This window comes from Bacillus rossius, chromosome 5 (genome assembly GCF_032445375.1).
Source record: "Bacillus rossius redtenbacheri isolate Brsri chromosome 5, Brsri_v3, whole genome shotgun sequence".
In the NCBI taxonomy this organism is placed as follows: domain Eukaryota; kingdom Metazoa; phylum Arthropoda; class Insecta; order Phasmatodea; family Bacillidae; genus Bacillus; species Bacillus rossius.
The window spans coordinates 9,528,512-9,545,566 of NC_086333.1; the positions used below are offsets into that span (position 1 = coordinate 9,528,512).

At 38.4% G+C, this 17,055-nt stretch overlaps 1 protein-coding gene and 1 long non-coding RNA gene across 3 annotated transcripts in view; one reads left to right on the forward strand and one right to left on the reverse strand.

The window, feature by feature from the left end:
• LOC134531578 (pyruvate dehydrogenase phosphatase regulatory subunit, mitochondrial-like) overlaps window positions 1-17,055 on the reverse strand; it is a 520,406-nt gene that overhangs the window by 183,811 nt on the left and 319,540 nt on the right. The gene's annotated exons all lie outside the window — the stretch shown is intronic.
• On the forward strand, window positions 12,059-15,556 carry LOC134531579 (uncharacterized). Its single transcript, XR_010075036.1, has 2 exons — window positions 12,059-12,405; window positions 14,641-15,556. It is a non-coding gene; the product is annotated as an uncharacterized LOC134531579 (long non-coding RNA).

Below are 17,055 nucleotides of genomic sequence, written 5' to 3' on the forward strand. Positions count from 1 at the left end.
ACGGACGTGATATTAAAAAATTAAAGAATGTTAATCAATTAATTGACCACACTTCGGGGTATGCTGGTGCACTGGATGGGATGTATCAGTAAGATTCCGGATACTTGGTAATTGGTTCTTCGTCCAAGTTACTCACTCCTTCGTTGCTGATTACTAACATGAATTTTAAAACATGAAAAAAAATATATATACTGGCTGGGGTCTGGATTTAAAATATTTTGCCGCTTATACTTATCGGAGTATCGACTTTCACAGTATATCTATGTAGGGTTCGACTCCTCTCGTATATGTGCTACAAATTTTTTTTTGTTGGTAGCAAGTTATACATGTGTAAGCTAATTTTCTGCTCTGGTTCAGTGATGTTTACTTTGAAGTGATTCCAGCAAGTACTTTACGTATGCTGGATTACGATTTCACTGGAGTTTTACGTGAAATGGGTTGGAAGGCTAGCGACGTGATGTATGCATGTCTCGAGCAAACATATGACTGTCGCAGCATTCTGCTAGCTTGCAACTCCCGCGCGAGGGGTCAATGTTCATTTGCGGGTGACGGTAGGCGTGTCTCGATCGTGTAGTCTCTGTCTCTATCCTTGAGAATTTTTTTTTGCGGTTGATGTGCTTGAATTTAAATTCTTTGCCTGGTCGTACGTGAATAAGTTTAAATTCGTATGCATTGTAAGATATTTTTCTACATGAGGTAAGAAAAATACATAGATGCTACATTGACTGAGATAGGTATCGAACACATGGTTCTTACCCTATGAGTGACTAGCACTTGTTTGACCTATCTCCACTAACCCTCGTTTACTTTGTGATATAGATGGGACATGGTTGTTTTCAGACAGATGATGGTTAAAATGTCTTGGACAAAGTGTCCTTTGTAGAAATTACTATGTGTGGTAATTATGTTAGTCGAAGAGATAATTTAGTAAAACACGTAAAAATAACGAGATGATTTTTTTCTCTATTGAGTAAACAAATTATTGATAGGATGGATTTGTATGTAGAACTGGTAGTATACCACATCTCTTGAATAACACTGCATGGTATATATAATGAAAGACTCTTGGGCTCAAGAAACTACACTATAGGTGGAAAGGATGATGCGGTTCCTATGATTAAATGAAAGGAACTTTGATGATTTTTTCTTATATATACTAAGATGATTTAATTGAGTTTGGGATGATGGGTTGACAGATTAAATAATCAAACTGAACACATAGGCTTTTACAGAAAATGAGAATGGAGCTCACAAGATCATAGATTGTGGTTAATCTCTGACAACTGAAATGTGGAAACGATATCATAAAATGAGTGATATTGATGCAGCTCATGATAATATTGATGACATCTACGATGATGATACCTTTACGTCTGTGATAGTGACACGGATGCGGAGATTTTAAGACAAATAATATTATTAATATAGAAAAGATGGAAGCCGTAGCACGCCGATCGTGACGAGAAACAAATATTGAAGGATGCTGATGGTATCGGGAAGACTGAAACTAATAAAGGTATCAACACCGTGAAAAGTGAGAATACATTCAAGCCTATATTTAGCAGATCCTCCATACTTTGTATAAATGGTGGACTCCTGAAAAGGAAGCATACAGGCGATGAAGACACTTCGACATCAACGATAACGAGTTCTTGCGGTAATCTGGGTGAAGACGTTGTCTTCTACGGTGATTGCTACAGTGACTCTGAGGCTGTTTACAAAGGCATAGACTGTGATGCAGAACCTAAAGCGGACAAGACAGAAGACTGTGGCGGTGTCCTGAGACCGAAACGATGGAAACGTCGTGTTATAATAAATAAATCTGATCAAGCTTGTGATTATCGCTGGCTACATGATGAAAGTAACCCTGAGGTTGGTGTTAAAACGGAAGACACCAGAGATCATAATATTTATAATAAACGTGCACGGAAGATGGTTGCAGAAGAGATTGATTCCACATCATGGAAAGATCCAAACATATTGGTTGACCGGCTAAGACTGATGGTGGCTTCTGTTCGTAGAGGAAACTACTCACATATCGAGGAAGTATCGTCCATACTTAAAGAACTTCGGAACGCTGGCTACATACAATAATCATTTGATTAACTGTCATGTGTGTACTAATGTAAAATAAAATGAATTATTTATGTTTTAAAAAAGTATGATTTATTTCTTGTATCCTGATTTCCAAATAAGCCTGTGTTTCCGCTCCTGTATGTGTGATCATTCCGTTTCCTGTGTGTACTGTGTGTACGTTCCGATTTCCTGTGTGTACATTCCGTTTTCCTGTGTGTACGTTCCGTTTTCCTGTGTGTACATTTCGTTTTCCTGTGTGTACTGTGTGTACTGTGTGTACAGTCCGTTTTCCTGTGTGTACTGTGTTCATGGACTATATGACTGACTGTTCATGACTCGATCTCATGGTCCTGAGACACTTAGGCTATATGTATGGATGACTTTGTACATGAAAATTTTAAAGGATAATCTAAATATCAAAAAACTAGACTTTCATGTAAAGCATTGCGACGCTGTATTTAATTCGTTCGTCAGGTTTATTGTCTTGAACTGATTTTCGTAGAGTGAATGATTAATAAACTCCGCGAAAGGTAATGGAAAACAGAATCTAAAATTTATTTAATATTTAGTTACAACTGTCACTGTTCAAGAATCGAACCGTGGACAGGAACTGATCTAATCAATTTGTAAATTAATAATTTATATTTTCGGTGACTACTGGAATTTTTTCCCGCTTTTCTAGCTAAATAATTACATGATTTCAAGATGGCGGCCGAATTTCAAGATGTCAGTAGCACCTCGGTAATAATAAATGATTACTGCACTGCAGCGGGTTATAATGGTAAGACGAGTACACACAAGATTGTGTCCTCCATCAGACAAAAAAGAGATGATGGCAATGACCACTAGCAGGTGGTAGGTACTCCTGGTAGCATGTACTAAACATAAACTGTCGGATCCATGATGGTCGTCAAGGTCAAAGTCAAAGATCAAGGTCAAGGACAATTTTCAAGGTTAGGGTCGCATGTCAAGGTCAAGGTCAAATTTCAAGGTCAAGGTCAAAGTTCAAGGTCAAGGTCAAATTTCAAGGTTAAGTTCGAATGTCAAGGTTAAGGTCGAATGTCAAGGTCAAGGTCAAAGTTCAAGGTCAAGGTCAAAGTACAAGGTCAATGACAAAGTTCAATGCCAACAGTCGAGGTTAAAGGTATGGTGAACATAAAATTATACTAACATGACGCCTGCACACTCTAGCAGACGAAAACAAGATGACGGTCTCCAGCGGACTAAGACAAGATGGCGGACATGATGTCATACCAGCTGGCGATGTATACCTTGGTATTGGTGGTGTGAGGTCGGTCTAGGTAGCTTCCGTGTAGGAAGGATCGGTTGTATGCTCTTAACGGTTTCGAACCAAGGACGGGAATCGATATAATCAATCAGAATTCTAATAAGTTAATTTTTTGACGAATATTGGGATTTTTCCCGATTTTATAACATAAAAATTATGGATTTCCAAGATGACGACTAAATTTCAAAATGTCGACCATAACAGTAATTGCAACATTAATAGGATCCAATATGACGGACGCAACATAAAGTGTAACGATGACATAGTACTCAACCAAGATGGCGGGTGTAACGAAATATGCAACATTTATATAATCCAAGATGGCGGCCGTAACGATAACTGCAACAATGGTTTTTAAATTTTTATTATTTATTCGATTAAATAATTTTTTTTGATGATTTTTAAAGTTTTTCCCGATTTTCTAACATAAAAATTGCGGATTTTAATGATTGCGGGCGTAACGATAATTGCAACAGTTACGACTTATTACAACATGGCGGATCTGTCTCGAACATGTAGTGCTATTATTACTTAAAATTTAAAAAAAAAAATCAAGTCCCGATATGCATGTTATTTTTTTATATACCTTATTTTATTCTCAGTCTGGTAAACGTCTCGATAGCCGAGCGGTTAAAGGCGTATGTTTTCCAACCTAGAGATCAGAGCTGCGCTGGTTCGAATCACAGCGCTTCCAATGTATTTTTCATAAAAAAATTAATTTGATATGTCGATAAGGACCATACTAGCTCTGGTAGGTAATGGAACATCGACCTTATGTGTTGAGACAGAGCGACGCTGGCGCTATCTAGGAACAAACAACATAAACAAAGTCGACGGTATCCAAGATGGCGGCCTCCAGTGGAACAGAAAAAAAAATCAAGAGCGCCGCTGGCGCTATCTAGGAACAAACAACAGAAACAAAGTCAACGGTATCCAAGATGGCGGCCTCCAGTGGAACAGAAAAAAAATCCAGAGTGACGCTGGCGCTATCTAGGAACAAATGACAGAAACAGAGTCGACGGTATCCAAGATGGCGGCCTCCAGTGGAACGGAAAAAATCAATATGGCGACAGAGACGAACATTTCATCATGAGTGGGGCGCTCGATTTAAAGATGGCGGATTTTAAATATGGCGACCGTGACCTACTTGTCCTGTTACGCCGTGTCCCGTTGCGCCATGTCCCGTTACGCTGCATCCAAGATGGCGGATCCAAGATGGCCGCCGGGGTCAAGGTCAAGGGTCATGGTCACGGTCATCCAATATGGCCGCCGTGACTTCACAATCCAAGATGGCGGACACCGACACCACACACCACATCCTGAATCCTGTTTCCGGAGGAACATTCCTATACTACTGCTGTATAATGTACCGGAGAGAAAATGAATAGCACCGATGGTTTCCCGACTCGTGCACGCAAAGTACAACTGATGTACCCGTACTTCGCTACGGCAGTCTACAGGCAGATCACTCTTGCGCCGCTCATTATATATGCCCCTCCTTGTGGGTACGCCACTGCCGCGCGATGCCCGTTGCCATGGAGACGCAGAAGGCATCAACAATGCAAAATCCTGTTCTCATGCAGACAAAGTACCCACTGTTGCCTGGTTTTAACCACCCATGGGATCTAATTTTCGGAAAATGTCATCCTGCGTAACATAAGGAACATTACTGTGCAGTTTCAAGTCTGTAAAATATATATACTTGGAAAAAAAAAGGGCAATTTTTGATATTTTAAGTACTCGCAAAATTTCAACGGTGATGACGACTGCACTAACAATGAAATAGTAGTTGCCATAGAGACGAATGAAGCATCAACAAAGCAACAGCCGTTGCCATGGTGATTTCCTTCCAAAAACTGTAAATTTTGCTATATTACGCCCCCGAAACTCCCCTTGGGATCGGATTTCCGCAGAATCCGTTCTTAGTGAGCGTCTACAACACAAAATGAGTAACTATGCTAAATTTCAAGTCAATCGGGTGTATAGTTTTAGAGATCTCGTGATGAGTGAGTCAGTGAGTGGTATTTCGCTTAATAAACTTCTAGCGCCTGCAGCATTGTCAACACACACTTCGTACGTGTACTGCATGTTGTATCTAACCCCCTCCAACGCATTTGATTCTAAATTGGACTTTTAGTAAGGATCCCTAATGTTATTGATAATATAATATAGCCTATAGCCTTCCTCGATAAATGTACTATCCAATACTGAAAGAATTTTTCAAATCGGACCAGTGGTTCCTGAGATTAGCGCGTTCAAACAAACAAACTAACTAACTCTTCAGCTTTATAATATTAGTATATATTTCCAAAAAACAATAAAAACATTAATATTGCCCATCTCAACAACAATATTTATGGAACTCCTGAAAATCATTAAAAGGTAATCACACATAAGAGCAAGATCATAAAATATCAAACACATTAATCTGTAACTCATTTACTCCATCATAGGAACAGGGAACTAAAATGTTTTGTACAGCTACAGTATACAGGCATTGCATCTGCATGCATGTAAACATTACTTTTTAGATTACTGTTGCAAATATAATGTGGGGAGAATTACTGGGTTCGTAAGGGATAGCCCGATTAATTAGTACAGTTTTATTTATTATTAATTTATACACACTAAATTTAATAACTGCACTCGAGATTTCTGTTCACAACAATTAGTATTACACCGATAATTAAAACATTAACACTTTCACTGGAGATTGGCACGACAGTGGCACCCGCTTCTGTCTGCTTCCTTCGCACATTCACACATGCCGCGTCACAGCACAGTCCTCAACTATCGCTTGTTGCACCCGACTGCTTCGCTAGGCCTTCTTGCAGGTATCGCCATCCGATAGGTCCGGTTCGCCCACCAAGGGCCACCTTGCAATTTGGGAACCATCTTGGAATTGTGTAAATATTTAGATAAAAATTCGGGAAAAATACCAAAATTCATTTTAAAATCTGAAATTAATTTATTGATTGGGTCTATCGGCTTCTGTCCTTGGTTGAATCCCTGGTAGATGCAAAAAAATTATTTTATCTAAAAAATAAAAATATCAATAAATCCCGTTCAAAATACTAAAAGTGGCTTTTTTCCCCTAATATTACAGTATCCAGTAAGTATTTATGTCCGCCATCTTGGACATTTGTATTTATTGACCTAGGAATTCGGGAAAAATTCCAAAATTCATCGAAAAAATCACTCATTAATATAATGATTGAATTGATACAAATTTAGATCCTAGGTCACTGAAAAAAGGTAATTAAATTTAAAATATCACAAAAGTGACAGGTTCAAGAAGTAAAAAAACTAAACTTTAATTTACAAACATAACATTTATTACATACAATCTACACTACTACAAGTACAAAAAAAAAACACGCAAATTAATAAAGTCTTAAGCATTTCTCGATAAATTGTATAATCTTTTTAGTGTAGTCATGTGACATCGAGGAGTCAATAAAATTTCAGTTTCTACCTTTACATTTTTTGGAATAAATTACAAAAAAAAAAAGAGCGTCGGTACATGACCCCACACCGTTCGCACAGTGACGACAGTATAGATGCATTTAAAGGACAGTTCCAATTTTCATGATGTCTAGCAATCTGTGCTAGCATAAAGGTTCTGCCACAATATTTGCAAACAGGTTCTTGCATGCACATAAAAGATCCAGTACATATATCATAATGTTAAGTAAGGTAACTGAATGGTTAAATACTTTATTGGATTTGATGCATTGAAACAATGTTCTTTGCAGTACATCAGTTGGACACCCACTTATTTCATGACTGCGAGCATTTTTTGGTTTAGTAAATGATGCACCATAGTATTTGCACTGAATCAATGACAGTCCACCGTCCATTGAAGTCTGCAATGTTGGTGGTGAAACTTCAACCGATGAAATAGCACAAGTCAATGTCGGTATCACAGAATGCATCAAAATTTCTGCAGATGATGGTATCGATGTCGTTGGAATCTCCGCAACTGCCGACACCGCAGCCATTGAGCTCTCCGATGTCGTCGACGTAGCTGTTGATGTAGGTGCCATCAGGGTCCCCGAAGTTATTGGTAGATCGTCTATCAATGTCGACAATGGAACAGAAACTAAATATTACTTAACTTACTGAAGAGAGCCGATCTGTACTGCACCGCGACCAGAGGAGGACTGAGGGTCCCGTAGTATGAACCTCACTTTATACCAGAGACCTAATGGTATATTACTTGAGTCAAGAAATTTAACTTTATTCAAACAATATTAGGATAAAATTCAGATAACTTAAAATTTTACAAATAAAGTCATACAAGTTCAAGTTTTACATATTTATTTAGAAAAATTACACAAATTCATATTAGGTTAAGGAATTAAATATTTTCATAAGCAAAGTCTTTAACACTGCACGAACTGTATCGTCCACTCTGAATAATGTTTCGTCTACTCCGGTTCCAACTGGTTGGTCAATTCAGGTTCCAACTGGTTCGCAGGTCACGGGCCCAGGAACACAGGTTTCCGGCGGGACTTATTCTTCGACAATGTCTGCATCGGTGAGACATGGACGATGACGAATGTGAGCATGGCTGGACCTGGGATTGTTGAGACAGGTTCACTGACTGAACTACGACGAGACGCATGTAGTTTGGATGGCTGCGTAGATGCATCTCAGGTCACAATCTGTTGCATCACGTCCATGTTTGGCGTTGCACGTGCAGACGAGGCGACTAACTCGGCGATGCTAGCAGGAAGGATTGTGTGCGTACTCATGTGATAGACGGCACAGTTTCCAGATTCACAGGAATATAGTAGCTGCTGAGTCAGTTCATAGGACACAGGAAAGTGCGAAAATTCCCGTGCTGAGCGCCTCCATCACATGTTTCCGTATATGTACATAAATACCCAGCATCCCAGTAGCTGTACTCGAAACTGCTGAAGCTAAGTCTTACGCTCATGTACACGTTAGCAGGATGAAACGGAAACATCTTCTTGTAGGTCGGACGACAACTGAAGGCACGAATGGTTGCATGCCTTTTATATATGCAGGCTCCTACTAACACTGGGAGTGCCATTTCTGCATTAGCTGCGAGTATGTACAGGCACTTACCCATTCAAATTTGTCGCGTGGCTGCTCCCCATACATTGCAGAAAGCTTGCGAAGAGAACGACAGCCTTAGTCTGTCTGTACGTCAACAATTTCAACTGGTGCTTCACACAACTTGCTAAGCCATTTCTTCTGCTCAGGTGCAGCATAGTAAATTATTTCGTTTTTAACTAGTAAATCTTCAATAGTGTTTTTAACTTCGTGGTACGAATTTTACCTTATTACCACCCAAAACCATGGTAATATTTGCATAGCCATTTATTTGAGTGTTTACATTTTTCATCCAATAATTACCAGCGATACAGAGGTCGGAAGGTGCGGGTTCAAGTCCTGCTGTCGTCCTCATAGGTAACGCTAATCTCCTTGAGCACAAATCCATTTTCGCTCTGGAAACCTTGCAGGTTGCAGTACATCTTATCGCAAATAATGCTCGATAGTAACTAAATTAATCTCGCAAACTCTCCGATATTTATGTCAGAATTTTCACAAGCTTGTCTCGGCAATTGTACGATGCAAGCCTATCGTGTAGTATTAGACAAAAACATAAGTGTTTGGTGTAATACTTTCACTCATCGATATCTCGATCCAACAGTCGAAGATGTAAAATTTTTTCGATCATCCTGTTTGCATTAATGGTGCCTTGTTCTTAAAACATACGGGACTCAGTATCGGTAAATGTCCTCGACCATAGTATGCTTGCTAAAAATTGGCAAACATTTGATATGCGAGAAGAAATATTCAGTTTTCAAAGTCCATGTTCATATCAACATATGGGTAGCTTTCGCTGTTTAAAAATATTTTTACGTTACGCATTTGACAGATATAGAATACAGAGTGGCTTACTCCTGGACTCAGCTGTCTTCCAGTCTGAAGCCCGGCGATGATGTATCTTGGCTTTTCCGTACCGAAGCTTGACATTACTATCCAATTGATACGCTGATACGCTGAAGCAGTACAAGCTCTTGATTCGAATTAATTATTATATGCTTGTAGTCCTTAGCGAATCCAAGAAGCATGGACAGAGGAAACAAAACTTGGAACTTTCCTTCGGCATAAACAGGATGCTTATATTCATCCTCGAGAGACCAGCCATCATTGGAGCTGCCAGTTCGTTTGGCGTGAGCGATAGGTAATTTTCCAATGTAATTTTCCAAATGTAGATGATCTGCCTATATCTTTCGTCTGGTCTACCTCGACGTCATTGAGAACATATGTAATGCGCTCGATTAGGTAAAGAATACCATTGCCGGATATTTCTGTCGTTTTAGGATGATTACCATCCGGTTTTGTCAGAGTGCCTCTAATACGTAGAAACGACTGCGAAGGTAAAATACAGATATTCTGGTGCTATACAGCAATGTGTACTTCTGAAGGAAGTGTGTACGGCCCGAGCAGGAAAGGCTGGTACTTGTGCAGTTCCATTGTCGTAATGCTGTCATCAAAAATGACCGCGTCTACCACATTGAGGATTTCGTCTTCCATATTTATTTGGCACTTGTCCAATACTAAGAAGAAACTTCATGCTGTCAGGTGTTAATTCACCAATGTCTGGCAGACAACTGATCTTATTCACATCAATGCGATTTCTTTTATAACTGTTCGGTGTCACAAACTTTATTCACATCGCTTCAAGTGCAGACATAATGTAATTTATTCGTCTTCAAAAGTCACCAAGCGTCCTCGCTGGTCAATGTTTCTGACGACGACTTCGTGTGCACACTTCACGACGACTGGAATGGAAATTATACTTTGCAGTACTTCAAACAGTTTATAACCTGGCGGGACCATTGGCGGAAACTCGTGCAATTAGTTGTTTAGTCTTCCATTGTGATGCCAAATTACACTTTATTATTATCACATTCACAGGCAATATGTTTACTGCATGTGTATATTGTCGCGGGTTGAAATTTTGCAGGGTTGTTGAAATCAAATTTAGGGACTTTACTGACGGGACTCTGGGCTGGCTGCTCTGTTCACTCGTCAGCGCAAGTGGCGTGACCATGTAATTGGGGCACGGGGCCGGCGCGGCGCGCTGCGGGCTTGCAGAATTTTGTTTGTTTGTTTGGCCGCGCGCTGGCGCAGCCACGGGCCGCAGTTACTGGGGCGCGCTGTCGTAACAAGCCGCGCGGTGTGGCCTGCACATTGGGGTAGAGGGGGGGTAGTCTTCCCAGATGTTCTAGTTAGTTGTTTAGTAAATTTGACTTCAATAACGAGCTTTTGTTATGGTAGGCGCGGCAGGGCGCGCGAATTTAAGCGCAAGTGAGTGGTGACTCGGGGCTCACTCAGGCGGAGGCTATGCGTCTCACCTGTGGTCACGAGTTGTTAGTTCGTTCGTGATGTAGGAATTCAGGCTCACTCAGGCGGAGGCTATGCGTCTCACCTGTGGTCACGAGTAGTTAGTTCGTTCGTGATGTAGGAATTCAAGCTTTCGGGCGGAAGCTATGGCCGACGCCAGAGGCCACGAGTCGTTTAATTTAAGTTAGGTCATAATGTAGTCGTCAAGCTTTCGGGCGGAGGCTATGGCCCTCGTCAGGGGTCACGCGTCATAGTTTTTAAAATGTAATGTTCGTTCGGGATTTCAAGGGCAGGAGAGGCCCCTACGTTGTTTTTTTAAAGTAATCGATCAAGAAAGGCTTTTCGGAAAATGTGAGTATGGACTTATCTTTGTTTTAATTTTAAGTATTAATTATGATTTGAGGTATTCGGAAGGACTAGGGAAGTGTTTAGTGAAGTTCTCTCATTCTCTCTCTTGTAAGGTCGTTCAATCGTTAAGGAAGTAAAGAGATTATTGTTTTAAATTGTAATCCCGCTATTTAAATGTTCTTTAAAATGATGTTGAGTATTTGACTTTAAGAATAAAATAATTTTAATTAAGTATTATGTTATTTTGCAAAATCTCCTTAGTTCAGCTCTCACCAGACATCCTGTACGGGATGACGAACCTATGATCCTAGGTACAGTAAAGTATTTTATGAAGTTAAGACTAGTTGATGCCAAGCGAGTTGTTTCTATGTAAAGAGCTACGATTCTCGCCCCCCCCCTCTGAAGGTGGATCGTGACAGAAATGGCGGTGGCACCGGCTAGGTGCACGTGACAGAAATGGTAGAGTTCGCCGGATAGGTTCTATTTCTGGAGAGAGAGAGAGGTAGATTTTTATGTTTATTATTAAGTTAGTTTCAGCTTCTGATAGCAGGTTATTAAGAGTTTACTTGAGGAGAGGATTACGGAATTTTAGTCTATAGTGGAGGAAGTCTTTGAGATTTTTTTTTTGACGTAACAGATGTTTATTTGAGGATACTTGTAAGGATAAAGTTTATAGTGATAAGTTGTTTTAAGTCGTTGAATTTATTGTAGATTTATATCGGGGATTATTACGTGAGGAGAATACGTTATAAGTTAAATGCTTATTAGAGATAATGCAAGTGGTTTAATTTAATTGAAGTTCATTTTAAGATTGTAGGTTAAGAGAATTATAATTTAAAATAAAGTTTTTTGTCGTAAATAGGAATTATTTTCAAGAGAAGTTTGTTTTGTTTTCGTGCGCGTAGGAGACGAGACGTATGAATTAAATCAGTCGAGGGAAGGATAAACGTTAGAAAGGAATTAAAGAGAAAACGAGAGTTTATGTAAAAGAGAGTTATAGAATTTATAGTGATGTTTTGTTTTAATTAGAAAAATGTTGAGAGTTGTTTCAGAACGACACGTCAGTGGACGTGGCAGAGTGAACACGTGACGGGGAGGTGCTGAGACCTAGCGGAGAACGGAGGAACCGCAAGCGAGGGTTGGCGCACCTGATGGAATTCGGTGACGTCACGGGCTCATACGGAGACGTGGACAGGCCGTGACCTTGTTTTGATCAGCTGTACGGTAACTTAACGATAAGAAAATAGACTATTGGTTAAATAAATTTAAATTTAAGTGTGTTTTAGGAGAAGAGGAACTTTCAGTATGTAAGTAATTTAATTTAAGAAGTGTATGATGTATAGGCTAGAAGTGTTTCGTTGTAAGTTGTTTATGTTTTTGTTAGTTAAATTCTACCTCGGTTTTAAAAATATTTTTTTGGGATTTGTAAACATTATTAAGGAGGTACACTATAAAATCGATAAGCATTGAGAAAACTGGGAAGGCTAGATTTTGTGTGTAGAGGGAATTTACTCCAAAAGAACAGAGAGACAAAATTAATGTTTTCATTAGGGCGAGGGACCCTAAGGTGAGGCGTTGTGTCCCTGGGAAGAAAGGGAATTGTAGCGCAGACCATAGGAGATGGGCTGACTACGGAATTAAGGGTCAGGAGAATCCTGAGAGTTGTGAGTAGTTTGGGGCAGGAGTTCCCCATGGTAGTACCGAAGTGGCTATCCTGTATGGGATAGGGTACCATTTCAATGAAGTTTGTTGGTGGGGTTAGAGCCCCCTGTGTAGTGGGCCTATAGCAGATAGGCACTACAGTGAATTTGGTTATTTTGTGAGGTAAATTCCCTGGAGGTTAAGTAAGATTGGATTCAGTTAGGAAGGAGGGAAATGAGAAACATTGCTGTAGAGAGTTAGTGTACTTGCCTAATGTGAAATTGAATTTTACTAAATTAATTTAGGAGAAAGTTTTGTTCGGTAAATAAATAATAATGGAAGATAGCTAGATAATTAATTAATTTTTTTTGAGTAAGGTGTTTTAAGTAATGAAATAAAATAAGGTGAAGTAATTTGAATAATTGGGGAGGAGTTTCTTTAAGAGTTTAGATAATTGTTTTTGAATTTATTGAGATATTCAGCCAGTGGAGTTTGAGTATGAGAGATACAGTGAGATTTTAAGGAAATCGGTTGTTTATTAATTAGGACAAATGAGATTTTATGATTTAGAGTCAGTAAGCATAGTTAAATTTACGACATAATATTTGTTGACAGTTTACAGTTATTAAGGAGAAAACAGAGTAATCTATTTATTTTTATTTTAATGGTTTGAAGATAAGATTATGAATTTTTTTTGGAAGTTTCTTTGGCATGTTGGAATAATTTTTTTTGATTTTTAGAATTTACAGAGAAAATTTAATTGATTTACATTAGTTTGGAAGTATGGAGGTTTAGTGTTCGATTAGCCCTAACTTGATGGTCGGATCCCAAAAGAATGCCGTAAAACCGATAGCCAATTGAGAGGAATGCGGTAGGCGCTTGTGTAGAGAGGGGTTGTGGGAAAACTCCTTGGGACTGATGGCAGATCAGGGGCCCTAAATAGTGTGTGATGCTGTAAAACCAGTGCAGAGAAAGCCTGGTATGCTTAAATTTTTGGGCACAGGTTAGGTAAACCTGGGGTTCCATGGGATTTAGTCATGTTAGCTGCTGTGGGACATTGAGATTTCCAGGCTCCATAGTAAAGTCAATGTAAATTTTTGTTTTCTTAAAATAATAAATTTGTTTTTAATTTATTTGAGATATTTGATTTGGAACAGTGAATACAGACCCCGAGGAATAAGAGTTGTCATGCTGTGAGAGGAGAAGGTGGTAGGCCTAAAAGGGTACAGGCACCACAGAGGTTATGTGCATTGCATAATTTAAATATAAGGAAACTTGAGAATTTGAAATTTTGTTGTTGGTTTGTACACCCATAAGAAGAGTATAGGCAGAATTTTTATTGTTATGAGATGTCTAATTTAATTGAAAAGAAGAAAGTTTAAAGATGCAAGGTAACATTATTATTGTAATAATTGAAAGAGATTAAGAGGTAGAGAGAAATAGGCAGTTTTTGTTTGTAAGTACTAAAGTTTACATATAGAAATTTAGTAACTAAGAATGAATAATAAGTTAAGTCTAGTGTAAAAGTTTTTTTTAAGTTTGTTAAGTTAAGAGTCACAAGTAAATTTTTTTTGAGAGAGAATGTCTTTGATAGGAAGTATTAGAAACTTATGGGAATTTTAGGGTAACATAAATAATGTAGGTAATGAATAATAAATAGATGGTAGGTCTTAAGTTAGGATTAACATTTGAAGCAGAATTTAATTAAGAAGAAGGAAAATAAATAGGCCTAATGAAAAGAACAAAAAAGGATTTTATGGTAAAGCATTTTTTTTAAGTAATAAACAATGAATAATAATGTTGTTTCAGGGTAATGTGTACTAATAATACAATTTTTTTTTAGGACCAAAGAACAGGAATTATGTAATTTAAATTAACATGTATTTTTGAAACTGTTACAGATTCCTTAAGATGAGCTGAGCAGCAGTCCAGTTTACAAGATGACAAGAGTTCGAGAGACAAGATACAAGATCACTGAAACAAGAGCCAAGACTGAAGATTCAAGAGAAGAGAAAGCTGGCAGCCATGGACTTACAAGTGGAGATTAATAAGGTCATGTAAAGTTTTATTTTTTTTTATGGAAGACAGTAACTGGAGTTTTTTTTTGTTATAAACATTATTTACAGAACTTTTTAGGTTATAGTAATGTAATGGAACTAGTGAGTTGTGGTAGCTGTCAAAAAGAACTAATACCTTAAGTTTAATTTTTAAAGTTAATTTTCTTAATTTACAGAGGGATTAGTAGTTTTTTTTTAAAACCTTATTTAGGTTGGAATTTAAATACAATAGCTTATTATAAATGTGTACGAACAGTTCAAGTTCACAGTACTGATAGGTAGGTCAGATGATCTTATTGATTTTGATGATTTGTTGTTTTGAGTTGATTTTTAAGTGTTGTGAATTAGACAATGAAATAGTTCTGAAAACTTAAATTATTTCAAGCTAAGAAATAGTAAAGTTAATTGTAACTCAAAGGACACCAGAATTTAATTTTTTTTTGAATTAGTAATGTTTGAAAATTTTATACTTTACAAGAAAGGTTATAAACAAACAGATCGGATGGAACAAGGATGCAGTAAATCACAATTTCATTTAGAATTATTGATTAGCTTTTGAGGTTATGAAGTAAAAGTAATTATAGTTTAAAAGTTTGAATAAAAAAAAATGTTTTTTTTTATTTGTTTGAAATAGAAAGTTTAAAAGTTAATTAGTCATGATCTAGGTGGGTGATGGGGTGGGAATTGGCCACTCTTTTTCCCTATAACCTCCCTAACATGGCCTTCTATTACAACTAACAGAAATAAAGAAGAAGAAAAATGAAGAATTATTAGTTAGAATGTTTCTTTCATGAAGATACCTGATGAACTTTTTTTTTATTGTTGGGAAGAATAGTAGCAAGATTAATCAGATGTTTTACTCAGAAGAAGAAGAAGAAGAAGAAGAAGACAAAGCAGTTTTATGACTCGACAAGCCAGAGATTGGTGTTTCCCCTCTGCGCTTCTATTGACTACGTTGTTTACTCTCATGGGATAGCTGGTTCGGCACCATGGAGAGAGATTGGTGGGCATTGTGGTTGCCCCCAGAAGAAAAGAAGAGTAGAAGAGGTTATGGGTGGGTCATGTGAACTGACCTTCAACCCAGTTACTTCGTGGGGACTATTTGCTGTATAGAGAAGATCAAGACTCAAGAGTTAGGGAAAATCATTGGAGGTCATGTTTCCCTTCCTTAAGTTTTTCCTATCAAATTATTTGCCTGATTAGATTATGCTAAGGGTGGGATACTTTATGTTAGCAGTTGAATTAATTAATTTTATTTTTTTGTGTGTTTGCATCCTTGCCCATCGATTGTAGTTTAGTAGTTAGTTTTGTATTTGTCAGGCGTGATGGTAATGCCTGTTGATGATGTTTCAGAATTGTAATCTGTTCGTGATGAGGATGGCACAACTCCGAAGCAGATGTGGGGAGAAGTTGTGAGCTGCCCTGGAAGCCAGTCCAGTAGCTGTTGGAGTTGAGTGGTGTTTGCTGATGGCCAGCCCAGGGAGCTACTCTTCTCGACAACACTGACTTCGAGGAGTTGCACCAACCTTCACGAGATAAGAGTTTAATTAATTGAAACACTGTAAGGACACTTAATTTTTTTTGAAGAACGAAAGAAGTATGGTAATAAACGGAAACTGAAAAAAAAAATAATAATAATTATCAAGAATTTGCACATTGTTTAACGAATACTGAGAAACTAAGAACAGTAATTTAATTTGTAAAGAGAGCTTCACTAACAGAACAATTTTTTTTAGAATTGAGAACTCGAGCCTCTGAAGGTTCCTGTGAGAACAAACCAGATAAAAGTTTTACATTTAATTTTATGAATACTTGTTGTTTTAAAATAAATCTTATGCAGAATCTAGATGTATGTTCAGACAGCAAGGAACTAAGAAAATTATTATTTTTGTGAAATGAGGAATTTATAGTTATGGTTTAATGGAAAAAGACAATTTGTAATTTTGAGGTAGCTCGATGGGGCTCGAGCTCTGTGAGGGGAGGGTTATGTCGCGGGTTGAAATTTTGCAGGGTTGTTGAAATCAAATTTAGGGACTTTACTGACGGGACTCTGGGCTGGCTGCTCTGTTCACTCGTCAGCGCAAGTGGCGTGACCATGTAATTGGGGCACGGGGCCGGCGCGGCGCGCTGCGGGCTTGCAGAATTTTGTTTGTTTGTTTGGCCGCGCGCTGGCGCAGCCACGGGCCGCAGTTACTGGGGCGCGCTGTCGTAACAAGCCGCGCGGTGTGGCCTGCACATTGGGGTAGAGGGGGGGTAGTC